The following is a 16354-nucleotide window of genomic DNA, read 5'->3' on the forward strand; positions in this document are numbered from 1 at the left end:
GCGGCCACTTTATTTTTCGACATCTCCGCGTTCCAGAATCAACTAGAAGTCAACAAAAAGTCGGAAAACTATTGGCATCGCAGAACAGAGTCTGGCGCCAGCCACAAGCCATTAGCGCCAGACGACGGTATTGGCGCCTAGCGCCAGACCTCAATAGCTGGCGCCAAACTGCAGACACTGGCGCCAATTCAGTAATAAAATCTGGGCGAATTTCGGTGTTTTTCGGAAAATTTTCGACTTCCGTACTCGAAAAATTTCTGGAAAATTAAATTTTTTCGATTTTCATTGCTTTAATAAAATACATTTAAAGTAACAATTTAATTGAAAGCTAAAATTGCATTAATAAAATAAAATTACATTGTTAATGGAATTTAAATAAGGCTGAAATAAATTAACTTTAAATAAACAATCTAATAAATCTAAAGCTAAGCAATGTTTTTAATCTTTCTTTTCCTTCTTTGCTCTTTTCCAATTCTTTTCTGTTTCCTCCTCTTCATCCATTACTTTAGCTAGTAGGCATCCTTTAGAGGACCTACATTCATTTTTAGAATAGATTGTTTCCCCTTCAGCTAGCACCCCATGCTTCTTTTCCACCCAAACCTTTTTGTCTGTGGTGTTAGCTTTCCTTTTCCCCTTGTCTTCAGTAGAATTCTTCTTCTTAGGCATTGTAGGTGTTTTGAATTCAATTCTTGCACCTAAGCGTTCTTTGGCCGGTGTCACCCTGTCACCTAGACGATTCTTCACATCGGTCCTACCTTGATCAATTGAAGACTTCTTCAACAACCACTTCTTTACATCATTAGGTAAAGAAGGGGGAACCTTTTGGGTAATCACTTCCCATAAAGGTCTAGTGCCCCAGTAAGTGTCAAATCTATCTACTTCTTGAGATACGGGGTACTCATAGGAAGGACGAAGATCTCCGGAAGGAATATTTTGAAGCAAGCCATATTGTCTTTTTACCCTGCAGGGATAATAATATGTTACACGAGATAAGCTTGGGAGACGGCAGAAAGGTTGCTTCTTAACACCAACCATCCTTTTTATTTTCCACCATGGGATGACCCACTTGATAGTAAAATCACGTGATTCAAAGACTTTTCTCCACCCATGGCGCCCAATTTTAGGGATGCGTTTCTTCCTTCTCACGAAGCAAGTGGGAGTATAATTTTCAATGTCGTCCGGAGGGCTAATTAATCCTAGCCTCTCCATTAGCCACATCTGTAAAAAAATTGCAACGCAAATAAATTATTATTACAATACAAAAATATATTTTTTGATTTCTGTAATTAAAAATATTATTTTTCTACCTGTAATAAAATTGGAGAGCCGTGAAGAGGTGCTTTTGGGTCCCTTTTCAATTCATCTAGGCTAATCATGGTCTCTCCAACTATCAATGGCATTGAATTTCTCCCTGATTCAATTTGTTCTAGTACAGTGGTTATAATTGATTGACCCTCGTTATTTTTACCACTACTAAGACAATATTGATTAAGCATGCAAAATAAGAACGCCCTTCTTCTATATATATGAAAAGATTCAGAAAGCGGTTTATCAAAATAATAGCGTGCGAATTCTTTCAAGTTAACTACATTGCCATCTACTATTTTTGATAAATCCCTTTCCTTCAAATTAAAGAAGCGCTCAAAATCCTTATAGTAATACGCATCTACTCTAGGGATTACTACCAGGTCTATTGCAGGGAAGCCTAAGATAGCACCAAATTCCTCTGGCAAAGGGCTAATTTCATCATACCCTATTCTGAAACAATGTGTATCGGTATTCCAAAATTCTAAAGCGGTATGTATGAAGTCTATGTCTAAATCTACCCCTTTGATGCCATAAATTCCCCCCAAGTGAAATAAATCCAATTCTTTTCTCTCTCTAGCATTAAGAGATCGACACCATTCATGAGAGTATTGGGTGAAGGTTTTAGTGGCTAAAGACATGATTATTATTTTTTCTAAGGAGGAGAATAATTTTTTTCGCTGGAATTATGAGAAGAATCGGCTGAACAGGGGGCTATTTATGTACAAATTGCGAAGAATTTCAATCTGAATGAAATACGGAGTCAGCGTCAATTGGCGTCACATCCCCGACATTGGCGCCAACAATCAGTGCTTGGCGCCACACGCTAAGTGTAGCGCCTGGCGCCACGCGCCATAAGGTGGCGCCAGCTGGCGCCAAGTCAGCAGGGAAGCCGCGCGTGCTTAGTTTGCGTTTTGATATTAAACTTGAGTCGGTTAATGACTTTATGGCCCCATTTTAATTTTTTTTCTAAATATATTTTCTATCCTTTTCCACAATTAATTAAATATAACAATTATTTTTAATTAATTTTTTTTTTTGGATTTTATATTAATTTTCAAAAAACCAGCATTTTTTCCGTTTTATTTTTCCTTTTTATTTTTCTTTTTTGGGGAGAGAGTCGGATAATATCCTCCATCAATAATAAAAATGACGGAATTTTTGCGCAAAAATTGTTATCACACTTCTTTTTGCACACACTAACATACACTAACATAAACCATCAAATAAAGTTACAATAAGATAAAAATACAAAAGTGTCTAAATAATGAGTCAAAGGCAAAACTTCTATAAAAAAGTCAAAATAAAATACATATACAGAAACAAACTACGGCGCCGGAGGACGTAGGCCCATCATGCCATAAAACTGCGCCGTACGAGGAGTCACCTCTCCACCAGCTCCGGCCTCAGCACCAGCTCCAGTTTTCGTAGGAGGAGGAAAACTCAAGACAGGACCGCTCCAGCCAAGATAAACCTGAGGCTGAGACCGCGGAGGCTGCTGCGATGATGAGCCAACCTTGTACATCCCACCACCTCTGAAAGCTGAGGTAGCCTCTCCTACCGGTGCAGCAGGAGCACCCTCAGAAGAAGATCCTGAGCCCTCAGCAACGTCGGCCCAAGCAGCCTCGGAACGACCACCTCTACCTCCTGACGAGGTACGACGACGTCTCGAGCTAGACCTCACCGGATCTCTCCGCCCCTCAGGCCTCGTACGGGTGTGAGAAGCAATCGGCTGACCCTGCAAAAAGAATTAAATCAGAAACAAGGTAAAACTGAAGCCATAATGCAGAAATAATAAGTGAAGAAAAGTTACCTCTCGGACAACATCGTCCTGACGACAGGTAGCCGCGTTCCTCATCCGGACGAGCTGGCTTCGAAAGGCATCTATGCATCGTGCCATAGCCGAAACCACCTCGCGTGAGAACTGTCAGAAAAAATAAGTCAGTGAAAATACATGATAACTTAATATAAAATTCTGAATTGAAACTAGGCCTACCCTGGTCTGGTGGCGAGGAATCGACTGCTCCACGAAGCGCTCGCCCTCGGGAGCCGGAGAAATCATCTCCTCGATTGGCCCGTATATCCCCTGGTAGTGAATGGACATATGGGGCGGCACAAACTCAGTGGGACCATCCTGATAAAACAGAAAGAAATCAGTAAGGTATCACTTGGGGGCTACTTAGCGAAAAATAAAAAGCGAAGAATCTTACCCTCACATCCTCAGCCGGTACAGGGGTTGGAGCTAACAAAGGAAGTAGCTCCTCAGCGTAACACCGCCCAAGGGTCACATAGGACCGCCAGAGGGAACCAGATTCCTCAGCCATGCTCGACAACTGTCTCTCGTCGAACATATGATGTGGTGGAGGGGCAGGAACGACGAAAACATCAGAAGAGTGCTGTCTAGCAACTCTCTCCCCTAAATACACAACCGCTCCGTAGGTCCCTAGAAAATAGCGACGCTCAGCAGAATACTGCGCGGCTAACCCAGGGACTTTCCAACCGCCCCACGGTCGGTATACTACCTCAGGTCCCTATAAAAAGCACCAATCAGGCAAGAATATGTCTAAAACATCACAGAAGAGCAAGATAAGCACTAAAATCATACCGAGATGATCCGACTCCGGACACGTGCAGTAGACATGTCCACATGGTGGCCGCCCCAAGAGGCGCTCACCGGATATCCCCTCGGCGATGGTCTCGCCTGCGCAACGGAAGGAAAGTACTCGTAGAACCAGATCTACAAAAAGTTAAACGCGTGAGTAAATGCTAACTAACATGTAGGGCTAAACTTTATAGGGAATAATGTTTACCTCTACGACCTTCTAGAAAGCAAACAAAGCGACGTTCATCCTAAAGGACCGGTGACGACACGAGTCCCTCAGCGCGCGAACGAAATCTGTGTAGGCCAAGCTGGCCCAGTCATAAGTCCCGATCCGCTGGAGATCACGGACAGTAGGAAGGTAGTAAAGCAATGCCCTACTACCCCTGTCAGGGGAGAATGTCCCTGACAACAACATCAGCACAAAGATGCGCACCCGCTGCTCTCGGGTGGTCGCATCATCATCGAGAGCCGCTGCCAGCGTCGAGCGGCGAATCCCTCTAGCACTGAACTGAGTCGCTCGACCTCAGCTCGGGCCCGAACAGCAATCGGCCCCAACAACTCTTCGACCTCTGAAGAAAAGACGTCGATCCCACCGTCGAATGGCAACGGCGCAGAAGTGAACTCCAGTCCTGTGATGAGACTGAAGTCTGTAGGGGTGACCATCATCTCGCCCCAGGAAAAATGTAAGGTGTTGGTGGTGTCCCAGAAGAACTCCACCAAAGCGCGTACTACGTGGTGACCCCCGCTAGAGGCGACCATAGCCTCGGAGGTCTCGATCAGGGCAACTAGTCCGCAGGACTCCCAATGGAGTCTCGTCTCACGGTCTCTGGCGATGTGCATCCTGTACAAATCGCCTAGACCATCGCAGCCGGAGCCGTGATTGCGTGTACTTCCGGGCTCGGTTCCCCGTCTCACCCTCTCAGAAATGTGGTGGACAGGGGCAAAGAACAAAGTCTGCTCGTCCCACTCTGGGAGCCGACCAAGCGAAGTGGACGGTGTGGTGTCGTCCTCCACGGGCTCATGCTCCCGTCTAGTGTTTCGGGACCGTGAACCTGAGCCTCGTTGTCTAGCCATGCTACATTGTGCAGAATTATCATAAATTAAGGTTCTATAGTATCTAAGTTTCGCCTAGCCGCATGATACTATGTTCGCAAAAACAGAGTACGTAGTACTAAAACAGAGCACAAATTCAAATTGAGCATGACAACATTTTTCAAGCAATCAAACAATTTCTTGCAACCCTATAGTGATTATTGTGACAAATTGAACAAGAATTGCTAGTAAAAACGTCAAGAACAAGCCACATTGTTCTTCACGACCTTAAGAGGTCCAACAATGGCAGATTGCTCATTTCTTCACCAAATTGAGCCAAACAAGTCTCAAATTACTCCCAAGGCAATATACAAACATAAACAAGCAATTTCACGGCATAAAACTTGATAAACAAAGCAAATTGAGCATTATAAATTTCGAATTTTCATGAAATTCGTGAATAAACATGCCAAGAATTCATAAAAACCGGTGTGAGTTTGAGGAAAACTTACATAGATCGGGAATAAAGATGAAAAGAGATTTGATTTGCAACAAATTTGAGCGAATTCGGTTGAGAAACGAGTGAGCAACGATCAATTGAAGCTTTCGGTTTCTTCGAGCAACGTTCGCGACAAACAGAGTCACGAAATGAACTGAAAACGGGAATTTAAAGAGATTCCCGTGCTGGCGCTAGTCCCTAGGCATTGGCGTCACTTTCTGGGCTTGGCGTCTGACGCCAACGCCAGCGCCTGGCGCTAATGCCATTAGTCTGGCGCTGATGGATTTTCAGCGACGCCAAAGCAGCCAGCCACCTGTTGGGGTTGTGCTAGCCTTCTGCAATATATTTTGGGTTCCTTGGTACTCCAGTTAGCCCCTCTAAGCAATTTGACATGATTAAGTAATCGGCTTGATTACGTAGAGTGATCGACCTGATGAAAAGATCGTCTCACTTAGCTTAAAGCGCCTAAGCATTGGCTCATTAGCGAAAGGCACCGACATATAGGTTCAAGAGAAAAGGGCACCGACATACAGGTTCAAAGCAAAAGAGCGCCGACGTACAGGTATAGCAAAGGCAAAGTTCAGGCGAACTTTTAAAGATCGGCAGGCGTGGATCTTCGGTAATTTCCTTTGGAAAATTATCGCATCAAATGAGGATGACTTCAAGAGAGGATATCTTCGGCATCATTCCCTAGCTTGCGGAAAGTTGTCATGAACAACTGAAGGTAATTTCGGGCGAAGTTGTCTTCGATCATAGTTCCTTAGGCATGGAAGATGATCATAATGCGGATGAGAATTATTTTGAGAGAAATAATTTTCGATGATGTTCCCTTGGACGTGGAATATTATCATTGCGGGGAGGATAGTTTCGGGCGAAGCAATCTTCTAATTTGGAAGCAGTTACAGGCGTAGCGGTTTTCAAGCGGGATGACATTCTCTAGATTGCAGGAGGTCATCAAAACAACAAACAACAATACAACAGCAAATTGATTACTTTCAGAGACGTGTGCTCGACGGTGCAAGATACGTGTTTCTTGAATCTTTTATCTGTTTAACTAAGGCTAGTTTTGCAGGTATCGGCATTACAAGATTGATTTAGGATCGCAGAACGTTCTGAATCATTCTCCGTCCCTATCGTTACTTTGACTTTCGTTTTCGAAACTTACGTTTCTCCAAACTCAGTCAAAGTGGGGATTCTGTAGACACCCATTTATGTCTCCGCAAAACCAAACCCAGTGATGAGTGCCTTTCACGTCGAATCATAATCGAATGAAACGAAGTGTGGAAAGGTCTAATGTTGCGGAAAGTTTTATTTCTTTTCTCTTCTCCCTGTTTTTGAAAACTTTATTTTAAGAAAACAGCCAATCCAGTTTGGTTGGTCCATGATATGGGTCCAATAGTGGTGTAGTTGGATGGGGCTTTGCAAAGACCTTTCCAACGATATATTATAAGCCCAATTCCGATGAATATTGAGGAAGTTATGGCCAATTTACTAAACTGGGCCCGGTTTGAGCTTTATGTACGGCCCAATGATCTAGGGGAGGGCCTAATATAATTTATCATTCCTAATGCAATTAGGAATGGTTTTAGTCTTCTAGAACATTCTAGAAGGTTCTTTTCATTCCTAATTCAATTAGGACTTTTCAGAGTTTTAATCAAGATCAAATAGCATTTTCGATGGAATTATATTATTTTATCTTCCAGTACGAGAAATTTATCAGATTTTCGAAAACGCGTTGAAAAACAGTTTGGCGTCCAACCCCAGGCCTTGGCGCCTGGAACCAGGATTGGCGCCAGGCGCTAGCCACTGGTGCTGGCGCCAACTAGCCAGGGCTGGCGCCAATGTTGTTTTACGATTTTCAGACTCTGTTTTGTTAAATTATCTTTTTTGGATGATTTTCTCTATAAATATCGTATCAAAAAACTCCGTTTTCATTTACCAACTCTCATCAATCCTCATCAACTCTCTTCATTCACAAAATTACCAACTCTCATCAAGATTTTCTTGATTATTCTCTCTCTTTTCTAAACTTTGTTTTCACATACAAAATTCCGCATTCGCAAGATCTAGAAACACCTAGCCATATTCGAAGTTGCCTTCTCCCTAGACGTGAAAGGTTTTAATTTATGAGGGTTTGGTCCCAAATCTCTCTTTCAATTATTTAATTTAATTGTTTTGTTTTATTATTTTCCTTGAAGTTACTAACGTGTGTATTTTGTTATTAGAAAGAGGTACGAGGCATCAAAGTAATACTTTATTGATTTTATTGATTTATGATGTAGATATCATGTTTGTATTGTTATTATGATATTCCTAGTATCATGTCTAGGGTAATTTTAATATTAAATATGATTGCTATGATGCCTTTTATTCTCTTCCTAATATTTATTCATGTTAGTATCATGTTAGGGCTAAAGATTTGATTTTTATTGCTTAGTGACATGCTAGGGTTTGTTATTAATCTGGTTAGTATCATGCCTAGGATCTTACTTTTATTATGCTTTAACATGAATATTGTTATAATTATGATTATTATGATTATTATTAATTATGATTGCTATGATTATGATATTCGTTATTGTTCATGATTATTTTAGTTATAATTATTATTGATTATTATTATTGTTGCTTGATATTTATATTTATTGCTTGATCACACCTTTTATGCATATTTAAGGGAATTTGTACTTGTAATTGCGCTTAATAAGATAATTAATAATCTTGTTAGGGTAATTGTGATTATAATTCAAGTGATCGCCAATAATAGTTTATTTGTGCATTAAATTCAACCAACATAGATTAAACAGGTTTAGGGTTAATCCTATTGATTGTATGTTAGTCAGGAAGCGCACATGAATACGAGCAGAATAAAGTAGAGGCCTATTATTAGGGCAGGTTCAATCTCTTTTAGGTTGGATTTGTACCATCATCCCCGAACCCTTATTTGGTTCATGACCTTATGGAGTTGACGATCTCTTGGATCGTTAAGGGGTGTAACCTTACCTCGTGAACGGTTTACAAGTTCCTTAAAAACTTGTTGGCGACTCTTTTGCTCTATCTTCTTCCCTTTTGGACGCCACCGTACTTTAGTGTATGATCACAGTGGGGTTCAAGCTAGTGGGATTTTAAAGGCTTGAAATTATTCCCTACATACGTACTTTTACTTTTTCTTCAATTACTATTTTTGCTTCTTTTAAGCTTATCATTTTCTGTTTTTCTTTTAGGCTTGGGGATACTCGTATTTGCCCTTCTTATCCCCCAGGGTGCTCGAGGCTGCTTGCTTTCCTATCGGCCACCGACTGGTCGTGATTAGGAAGAAGCAAGCTACTTTAGCCGGCGACTTCAGCCAGAAAATCCTTTCGGCGACTCACGCGTTAGTGAGCATTTTGACAACACATGTGTATCTTTCTTTTTGATTTTATACATATTTTTGATGATTTTTCATGTGATTGTATTTTATATATCGATGTCCGTCCTTGGAGTTTGATCGTCGGAGTCCCTAAGGATGTCCGGTCTAGCATGGTTCGTTGCCGTTTCAGGGCCCTCTATGTGGGACTCCCGGTGCTTCAGAGGATAGACGCTTGGTTTTTGGGTGAGCGTGTTCTTTGGCAGCTTTCATCCGAGGAGCTTTTGGTTCCTGCGGAACCTCCGATTCAGTTGTTACGTTCGGATTTGCTGTCTACCGAGGATCGAGCCCAGGTGATTCTTGATTATCCAGCGGACCAGCTGGTGCTGCTGAATGCATCTTATCCGACATTTATTGCATCTAGGCTGCTCCTTTCCCATCTTTTGTTCCGGTTAGTATTTTAACTTTCTCCTTTTCTTATATCTTTTTATTTGTATATATTTTTTTTGGAACCTTGACCCTTTTATTGGTTTTTAGCAGGTTGAGCTAGGTGGTTGGGTGCCTCCTACAACAGAGATCACGTATACCGATGCTTTCGGATCGGTAATTCGTGAGATCCTTCCAGTAGCGGAGGATGAGGAGGGGATACCGTTTGTTCCTGAGACGGTTGAGTCGGTATGTTCTCTTTGTATATGTACTTATATATTTTTCATATACATTTGTTTGCTAACTGTCCTTGTATTTTGGAACAGGTTCCGCGAGAGACCGTGAACGGCATGGTGAGGACTTTGCGTGCTTTCTGAGCTGCTTATCGAAGAGCCCTTGTGACTTTGTCATGTCGTGATGGTCGCGGTAAGTTTTATTTCTTTTCTTTTAATGAAGTTATTACATTTCATTTATTAATCTTCACACACACACACACACCACACACACACACACACACACACACACACACACATATATATATTAGGAAACAGATGTGTATTTTATATTACTTTTTATTGTAAATATGACACATCTTTTGTATATATATGTCATTATAATTATTATTTTCCATGTATACATATTTTTTTTCAAAATAAATTTTTTCGAGGGAGGGAAAGGTTCCCGACTTACCCCCCTCGAAAAAATAACAAAAAAGAGACAAAGGAAGGAGAATAGGAAAAAGAAAGTAAAAAGGAACGGAGAAAAGAAAACAGTAAAGGAAAATAAAAAGAAAATAAGAAAAATAAGAAAATATCAAGGAAAAGGACACAAGGGTTAATAAAAGGTAAGCGTATGATTTGTTTTAAGACCTCGTGAGATTCCGTCATTATGTAGTCCAAAATACGTAAATAATCCTAACTCACATGCCGCGACAAAGCAGACGCGCACAACTGGATGAGTTGCGCGTGGTTGTCGCGCACATGTTAATTGGTTGTGCGCGGATGACGCGCGCAACTCATGAGTTGTGCGCGTCACCTGCTGGTGAACTTTCCTAAGAGCAAAAATTGCCGAAATTTTGCCCCTCTTGGGTCTATTTAAACGTGGTTTCGTATGGGCTTTTGAGTATCTCGCATTCATTCGTTTAGTAATATCGTAAGAAAATAAAAGGAATTAATCTCTCTAAATTCTCTCTTTTTTTTAATTTTTTTATTTGAACAATGGTGAAAACCTTTGAACAACGTTTGAAGCAATGGGTCACCTCCCTTCAACCGAGGACAAACTAGCTTTCAAAATTTACTACCTAGACCCTCGATTAAGTTACATGCAACTAGTGATTAATTTTGATTTTCTTTATGCCGCCGTCAACCATTGGGACTCTAACCACCATATTTTCTTGTTTAAAGGGGACGAAATTGTCCCACTTCCTGGTGAATTTGAGGCCTTGTTAGGCTTCCTTGCAAATACTCTCCCCGTGACCTATGCGCCTACCTTGTCGGATCCCAGGCTTATATTTCAAAGATTTTTTGGCTTGTATGACAATGATATGACAAATATTGGAACTGAAGAAGGAGTGAACTTGATCCAATTTGTTGAACATTTTGTCTCCCCTCGTGACAACATGACTAAACAACGCTTTAAAATTCGTGCTATATGTTAATGTCTTGTTGTTAATTGTTTACTCAGGACAGGCAAAAAGTATGGAGATTATTCCATGGTGTCCATAGTAGAGCAAATAGAGGGATATCATTCACCCGCTCCTTTGGCTTTGGCGGAAACCGTTCTATGCTTGAATCGCGTTAGAGGAGACCCTAACAAAAATGGTTTTACGGGAAGTCCGCTCCTATTAAACGTACGTTTTTTTTTCGTCGTATATTAGCGCAAATCATGAAGTTGCGCTGGCATGACCAGCGCAATCTTCTACGCTGCGCGCGGATGGCGCACGCAACTGATTTTGATGCGCGAGCCCTTTGCTTGGGTAAAATCGCAAACTAATTTTTCTCTCTTTTTTTTTTTTTTTTTTTTTTTTTTCAGATTTAGCTCATGGAACATTTGCGAATTGTTGATCACCCACAAAACCTTTAGGCTAATGGAGTAAGGATATTCCCTGGACGTCGAATTCTCTACAAGCATAAGAATGAAGAAGAATGGACATCGTATTTATGTCACGGGGTTCCTAACATACGCTTTGTGATTCCTTAGTGGAACATAAGTAGTATGGTTGCGAATAGTTTTAATTGCCCTTATATTAGGCTTCTAAGCCTATCTAGTACTACTTATATCTTTCCTTGCAGGGTAATGAGACAATATGGGATGAAACAAATTATTCCCCCACAAGATTGTGATGCCCTTAAAGATGTTATCTTTAAACCTGAACGAATTTCTCGTTGGATGGAATATTGGTCAAGTCTTCCCAGATGGGTAGTACAAAATCCTACCGCGAGTATTGTATTATCTTCCTTTTACAAAGCTTGGATGAATGTGGCGGATAAGGGCGAATTAAACAAGGCTCGATCTCAACTTCAAGCCGCCACAGCTCGTAATCCACCTAAGCCTTTGATGCATTCGGCCACCACTACTCCTCCTATTGGCCAAAACAAATGAGTGAGAAGAAAATTAGACTTCTCATCACCTAAGACTCGCTCGAAGGAAACAAAAAGGAAAGCTCCCTCTAAACCCATGCAACAAGGTGTGATAATCAAGGAATCATCGCACACACTCGCAAAAGGGCCCCAACAAAAGCTAAAGAAAAGGGGGAAAACGTTGAAAAGACCCCAATTCCCAAATTGAAGAACAATGTGTGTGTTAAGAAGAAGAGTAAGGGGGAAAGCTCTAAGGTTTCTGAAAATACTGCAATGGAGACTACTCCTCCATCATCCGTGACAATTGAGGACATAGTAAAACCTTAGAGTGTTATACAATTTCATCATTAGTTTAATATTATGTTTTTTTTTGTTTTTTTGTTTTTTTATTGTCATTTACTATCTAATTCAATAATGTCTCTTATTTTGAATTTTGAATGAAATAAAATGAGCTTTATATTTTTTATTTTGATATGACCGAATCATAAAGATTGCCTACGTATTCATACTACGAAATCAGGTCTTTGCATAGTTCTTTTACAATGTTTTTTTTAATATTATTTATTATTTTTTTCTTTAATCTCTTCAATATAAATTAAATGAAAAATTAATCAAACTTTGTTTAAAAAAAATAATTAAATCAACTTTTAATTTTTATTCTACGAGTACATGTTATATTAAAGAAACACTCTCTTTTTGTCGCAAGTAAAAGTCGCAACTTTATTCAAGCGTAAACAAAATCTGGGTTAGCAGTTCGTCGTCAGGTGGCTCGAGGTTGCGCAAGCCTGCCGCGCGCAATTGAATTTGTTGCTCGTGACATCCACGCGCAACTATTCCTGTTGCGCGCGACACCTGTACTACGAGTGTTTTAATTTTTTTTTTTTTATTTTCTTCATTATTAACCCCCAAGTGTGAAGAATTTTTCGTGATGTTCGAAAAAAATCTGAACACTTAGAATGCTTTATTATTTTTAAATTACCCCCCTCAAGTGTTATGTGCTTTACCGTGTTATTCGGTAAAGTGCATAACACTTAGAATCTTTCGATTTAATGCTAAAAAATGATTTATTTAATGAATGAACGAGTTAATCTAGATTTCATATGTAATAGTTTTTCAGTCGATTAATGTTTATTATTTGGCGAATTTCATCGCCTCCAATATCCATTCCATTAATCTGACGGCAGATTGGTTGGTGGACCCCTTACCTCTTTTAGTACAAAGTCACCTTCTTTAATATTTATGGGTTTTACCGTGTTATTAAAATGACGCGCAATGCGCTGTTGGTAGACTTGTATATGATGCAAAGCTCTTAATCGTCATTCATCGAGGAATAAAACCTCTTCATACCTCGCTCTTCCCCATTCAGCTTCCGGTAGCTTACTTTCGAGTACGATTCGTAGGGATGGTATTTCCAGTTCGACTGGTTGAACTGCGTCCATTCGAAATTTAAGGAGTATGGAGTTACTGCTATTGATGTTCATATGGACGTTCTATAACCCCATAATGCGAAGTGCAGTTTATTCGGCTAGTCCTTATAATTTTCTGTCATTTTCTTAATGATGACTGTTATGTTTTTATTTGCCGATTCTACAGCTCCATTCATTTGAGGTCTGTATGGAGATGATTGATGATGTTTTACTTTATAACGAGTTAAGAGGGTCTCGACTTCAGCTTTGAATTGAGATCCCTGATTAGTTCATGTGGAACTCCATATAAACAAAATATGTTTCATTCGAGAAACTTTGCGACATGTTTAGAGGTAATATTCACGTAAGAAGCAGACTCAATCCACTTGGTAAAGTAATTGATGGCTATTAATACGTACTCGTGCCCTCCTGCTCCTGTTGGAGAAAGTGTACCAATTATGTCAATTCCCCAAGTTGAAAAAGGCTAAGGGGATGTGAGGTTGTATAGTTCGGATGGTGGAAGGTGTTGTAAATTAGCAAATATTTGGCAATCTGGACATTTTTTAACATATTGTGCAATCATGTTCCATAGTGGACCAATAGTATCCTTGTCGTGAAATTATTTTTGCAAGCATTTTACCATTAATGTGAGGTCCACAAACACCTTTGTGAGTATCTTCCATAAGGCGTGTGGATTCAGGTTGGTCTATACACAATAAGCTTTGACCATTAGGTCCTTTTTTGCATAATTGACCATTTACTCGACCGTATTAGGCCGCAAGTGTTCTTAAGGCTCGTTGGTCTTTCGATGAATTATTTTCAGGATATGTGCCATGGGTAATATATTGGAGGATATGATCATACCAAGGATTATCTCCTTCGATGTCACTTATTTCCTCTATTGCGTTGCAATATGTTGGTTCTTCTCTTCTATCAACGCATAATGGCATCATATTTAAGTGATCTGGAATTTTGATCATTGAGGCTAATTTTGCTAGCGCATCGACGAATTGATAATCATCCCTTGGGAGATATTTAAAATCAATATGTTCAAAATGCTCGATGAGTTGCTCTAGGTGTGCTTGGTATAATATCATTGTGGAGTTCTTTATTTTCCATTTTTTCAGTATATGATTTATAATCAAACTAGAATCTCCATATACCTCTAATTTTTGCACACCTATGCTAGCTGTTGCTTCTAATCCAATAATGCACACTTCACATTCCGCGACATTATTAGAAACCTCAAAGTCTAATTTGACAGAGATTGGAGTATTTGCTCCCTCTGGACTTATGAGTAACACTCCTACGCCACATCCATTTTGATTGGATGCACCATCGAAGTACATTACCCATTTGTCATCTTGTGTCATGAGAATCTCTTCATCTGGAAGATGAGTAGTTTCTGCATGACTTGTTTGAATTGGATGTTGGGCTAGAAAATCGGAAATTAATTTTCCTTTCATTGATTTTTCAGGAATATATTTTAGCTCAAATTCGGCCAACATTACCGACCACTTGATATCCTTCCTTGTATAGGTCGTTGTTCAAACAAATACTTTATCGGATTTTGTTGAGAAATAATGAGTGGTGTGTGGTAGCATATAATGTCGTAATTTTTTAGTTGCCCACACTAATGCTAGACTTGTTTTTTCCAAGGTGCAATATTTTTTTTCATATTGAATGAATTTTTACTTATGTAATATATTGCACGCTCGACTTTTTCTACCTCTTGTGCTAACATGGCTCCTGTGACTGTGTCTGTAACTGTGATGTATAGCCTAAGAAATAGTTTGGGTATTGGTGGTGCTAAAATTGGTGGACTTTTGAGATAATATTTGATTTTCTCAAAGGCCTTTTGGCATTGATCGTCCCATTCATGTTTTTCCTCTTTCTTCAGTTTTTTGAAATATTGGCTCACAAGTCATAGTCAATTTGTTGATAAATCGACTAATGTACTATAGTTTGCCAAGCAACCCCCTAATTTTTTTTTCAATTTGAGGGTGAGACATGTCAACAATTGCCTTTATTTTAGAGGGATCGATCTCAATACCACGTGTGCTTATTACGTATTCGATTAACTTGCCAGAAGTTACCCCAAAGGCGTATTTTTATGGATTCAATCGCATTTTGTATTCTTTTATGCGAGCGAAAAGTTTGCGTAAAGATTTTATATGTCCCATTCTATCTTTGGATTTTATGATCATATCGTCCACATACACTTCTATTTATTTATGCATCATATCATGCAAGAGAGTCGTAGCCGTTCTCTAGTACGTAGCTCCTGCATTTTTTAAACCAAATGGCATGACTGTGTAGCAATATGTACCCTAAGGGGTAATAAATCATGTCTTTTCTTCGTCTTATTTTGCCATTAAAATTTGGTTGTAACCTACGTATCCATCCATAAAGGATACCATCGCATGTTCAGCCGTTTTATCTCCTAATATATCAATATGTGGTAGAGGAAAATCGTTGTTGGGCTACCTTATTAAGGTCCCTAAAACCGACACACATGCTAACCCGTCCATCCTTTTTAGGAACTGGGACGATGTTCGCTACCCATTCTGGGTAACTACATACGCGAATGAAACCGGCGTCCAATTGTTTCTATACTTCTTCTTTTATTTTTAATGCGACATCAAATTTCATTTGTCGAAGTTTTTGTTTTACTGGTTTAGAGGTAGGGTTCAAAGGAATGGTATGTTCCGCAATTTCCCTATCTATTTCAGGCATGTCCTTGTATGACCAAGCAAACACGTCTTCGAATTCATTGAGCGTCGATATGAGGGTCGATCGCTCTTCCGGATTAAGAGTTAAGCCAATTTTGACTTCTCTTTTGTTTTCATTGGTTCCTATATTGACTCTTTCAGTTTCATCAATGATAGGGTTCTTTTTTCTCGTTCATTCATTAGTTCAACCAATTTATTAATACTATCATCTTTATTAGATTGATTGTTATAGCATTCAAAAGATTCAAGAGAAGGCATATACTCGGAAATAGAGCTCATATTATTAAAATTTAAAAGAGAGTACATCAAGAGAAGAATCCTTTTTGGGATCCTCGATCTTAGAACTAGAAAATAAAGATTCTGTAATGGCCACAAGGCCTGGATTTTCAGCTTCCCTAGTGTTTATACTAGATTCATCGTCTGATTC

The 16354-nt window shown here is 39.7% G+C and overlaps 1 long non-coding RNA gene across 1 annotated transcript; it reads right to left on the reverse strand.

The window, feature by feature from the left end:
- Positions 1 to 2907: 2907 nt before the first annotated feature.
- On the reverse strand, positions 2908 to 3440 carry LOC145634922 (uncharacterized). Its single transcript, XR_014113685.1, has 3 exons — positions 3302 to 3440; positions 3119 to 3229; positions 2908 to 3043 (listed from the first exon to the last, which is right to left on the reverse strand). It is a non-coding gene; the product is annotated as an uncharacterized LOC145634922 (long non-coding RNA).
- Positions 3441 to 16354: the final 12914 nt, after the last annotated feature.

Source organism: Chenopodium album, chromosome 6 (genome assembly GCF_948465745.1).
Source record: "Chenopodium album chromosome 6, dcCheAlbu1.1, whole genome shotgun sequence".
NCBI classification, from domain to species: Eukaryota; Viridiplantae; Streptophyta; class Magnoliopsida; order Caryophyllales; family Amaranthaceae; genus Chenopodium; species Chenopodium album.